Genomic DNA, 3,489 nt, shown 5'->3' with positions numbered 1-3,489 from the left:
TCCAATTAATGGACGGGTCTGAGCACTAATAATATAACTAAAAGAGGAGGTTGGGGGACTTGGCACTTCTAATCCTCCTCTTTGAGCCTAATTTCCCCTCCTTATTAATTCTCTATTTTATTAATATTTAATTTACTTTAATTAATGGCAGACCTTATTATTAATTAAAAACTCTATTTATTCTTAAAATTCTCTCAAAATTGTTTAATATATACAACCTAGAAAAAATCCTCACCCATTATTAGCCCCAAAAAAAACCTACGGCAAACAAAAACCTACGATCACCTACCAAAAGGGGTTTTTCATTTATATACTTTGTTCATATTTAATTATTATTATAATTATTATTTAACATTTAATTTTTATGTTATTGTTATTATTATCTCTACTAATTTAACTTGTTTTCCATTATATGTTCGTTATGGCTTCTTCTTCAACAACAAAAAGACCACATTAGTTTATCTTGAAGATCTTAAGCCAACACATGTTAAATATCATCTACAACTCTGTGTTGTGCATTTATAGACTGTTTCGGAGTGAAATAACCCGAAGAAAATCAAAAATTTTGAGATGGTCTTTGTTGATGAATTGGTATGTATTTTTTAAATTATATACTTTGTTGCAAATTTTTTTATTTAACTAAATTTGAAAAAAAAAAAAGGTAAACTGTAATCAATATTTATATAGAGTTAATTCTCATTTATTTTTTCTTTAGCTTTCGTATTGATTAAATTGTGATATTGATGATTACTCAAATTATATTAAGTTTGATTAATATATTTTGAGACTACATCTCAAATTAGTATACATGTGCTTATGTCAATAATAATAATAATAATAATAATAATAATAATAATAATAATAAATGTAATTGTAATATCAAATGCCGTCTTTCATTTTTTTTGAGTTTCAATAACTTGACAATATATCAGAAAAGAAGTTGACATGTATACAGTCTTTCTTCTACTTATGTAATTAAAAAAGCTGTTTACATGTTATATCTAAATTATAGAAATTGATACAAGAAAATGGAAATTGATATTAGTTAGTGAATTATCAACTCCAATCATCATAGTATAAACAAAACTATTTATTATTAAAGTTATAAAAGAAATAAAAAGTAAAATTAAGAAATATAAATTTGGATGAATTGAGAATACTTCTATCAATTTTTGACAAAATTTATATTTATTGAGGACTTTTGGTCTTTGAACTAGTCATTAATGATCGGGTTTATTGGTACCTTTTCGGTATGAGGGCTGCCACCTTGATTACTACTAATATATTTTTAAAAGCTTTCGAGTCGCCCTATAAAATATCCCAAGCTTCACACCCTTGATAGATTATATATATCACTTAAATTTGAAAAGAATAATGTGTTCATCTATGTTTGGGTATATAAAATCTTTCATATATAAATATTTTAATATTTATTATATACATTTAAGCTAGCAACATATATGACAATTCATTTTTCTAGAGTGTATATGTATATTTTGTATTTTGAATTTTTATTAGGGATAAGTATCCTGTAATGTAACAAACTTTGGACGAATGTTTATAGTAGGAAATAACTAAAGTTGTGTGTATTGTATGTAAACAACTTAAAAAAATGTTTATTGTACGTAAGAAAACATATGTGGCAACCATATAGAGGTGTCACTTGTTTGATTTTAATTGGTTGAATACATTTTCTTAGATACAATAAACATTATTTTGGAGTTGTTTACATACAATACACACAACTTTAGTTGTTTCCTACTATAGTCATTCGTTCAAAGTTTTTTATATTCTAAAATAGTTAAACCTTTTTATTAACATGTAAAATATATTAAGCACCATTTGCCGCTCCATCACTCGAGGGCTTGTCTCTCAAAGGAAATTTATAACACCTAATTTGCCTAGGTTCGGACGGAAACCAAATGCATCATGAGATGTTACGAGAACTCGCACGTTGTAGCGGTGATGTAATGGTAACGGCGGTGGTGGTGGTGACGGGTGGTGGCGGCGGTAGTGGTGGTGGTGGTGGCGGCGGAGATTGGTGGTGTGGTGGTGGTGGTGGCGGCGGAGATTGGTGGTGTGGTGGTGGTGGCACCGGTGAGTAGCGGAAGTTATTAATGTAATGTGGCTATGATGTATGGTACATCATGCATTAGAATGCGTACATTGTTAAAATTTAAAATCAATATTGAAACTTTAAGTTCAATGCTGACAATTAAAAGTGAATTTGCTTTATAATATAGTATTGATATGTGGTAGTAAGAATGTGATATGATCTAACATTTCGAATGTGTATAGTATATTGAAAGAAATAACTTAAACAATGTGAAGTACAATACCCGAAAAAACCTCAGACAGAAATACAAGATTGATTGAAAAAAGATATGTACAAAGATACGATCGAAACTCGGGTGTCTGTCTTCGGGAAGATTCTTCATTTTGGTTGAGGCAAGGCAAGGGTATGGGGAGGAGCATGTGTCGACTCCACCAATATCGACCAGAGTACTTGCACATCTTCATATGGACATGACTTCACATCCTCATACAATATGTATATCCCTCTACCTGTAATTAAAATGATTATATGAAAATGTATAACATGCATGAGTTAGCATTCTTTGAATAACTGAAAAAATATGCATGAAAAAATGTATTTGGCATGCTTATGTTTTACGTGATCTGGTTTCGCTGTCTAAATAAATAGTAAAACTGATTTTATTTTTAAATGGGAATTAATTAAGTTGCATCACTGGCTGATTACTAGCAACCTAGCTCCATTCCACGGCCGGGTATTAAAGCAAAACGTCGAGAGATAACAATGTTCGATTTTTTGTTTTAAAGGTAAATTTCGTTGAAAACTTTGTGTTGCGATTCGAAAAGTTCTAACAATTTTCGATTTAACATCATCCTTTGAAACATTTATAATAATGAATTAAAAGAAGCACGTCAACGAGTGTAATTAATGAGCATGAGAACTTACGTACTTAAATGAGTGTATGTAATGAGAAAGAGAGTTTATAAGAGAACATACTTTTGTGATGGGCAGAATGGAGTTTAAACCATAGTTTCTTGAGTGGAGAGAAGAGGGATTGAAACCAACCCATTAGAAGAATAAGAAGAGAAGACACACCAAATGAACATGGTTGGTGAAACCATGAGGCAACTAAGAAGGTAGTGGATTGGGTTGGGGTTGCTTAGACAAGGGTGAAAGTTTTTTACTTAGAAAAAGGCAATACTCATTTGCATTTCCCTTGAAGGCCGGGCAATCATACATATTTGGTATTGGTGAAATGTCACTGTTATTCTCAATACTCTTTTTCACTTTCTAGGAGAACAAGCCATCCTACCAATCACCATTACTTTTTACACTTCCTTTAACCACTTCTTTCCTTTTCCGAACCACATTACACGTACTAGATCATTTTTTTCTAATTTTATTTATTATACACCTACATAAAAACAAAGTATTTCTATGTTTTATATATGATG

The 3,489-nt window shown here is 30.5% G+C and overlaps 1 long non-coding RNA gene across 1 annotated transcript; it reads right to left on the bottom strand.

The window, feature by feature from the left end:
- Window positions 1-2,282: 2,282 nt before the first annotated feature.
- On the bottom strand, window positions 2,283-3,213 carry LOC122602406. Its single transcript, XR_006324247.1, has 2 exons — window positions 3,032-3,213; window positions 2,283-2,565 (listed from the first exon to the last, which is right to left on the bottom strand). It is a non-coding gene; the product is annotated as an uncharacterized LOC122602406 (long non-coding RNA).
- Between the last annotated feature and the right edge of the window lie 276 nt (window positions 3,214-3,489).

This window comes from Erigeron canadensis, chromosome 5 (assembly GCF_010389155.1).
Source record: "Erigeron canadensis isolate Cc75 chromosome 5, C_canadensis_v1, whole genome shotgun sequence".
Taxonomy (NCBI): domain Eukaryota; kingdom Viridiplantae; phylum Streptophyta; class Magnoliopsida; order Asterales; family Asteraceae; genus Erigeron; species Erigeron canadensis.
The sequence above is the reverse complement of the archived record's forward strand: the minus strand, read 5'-3'. Positions and strand labels throughout refer to the sequence as shown.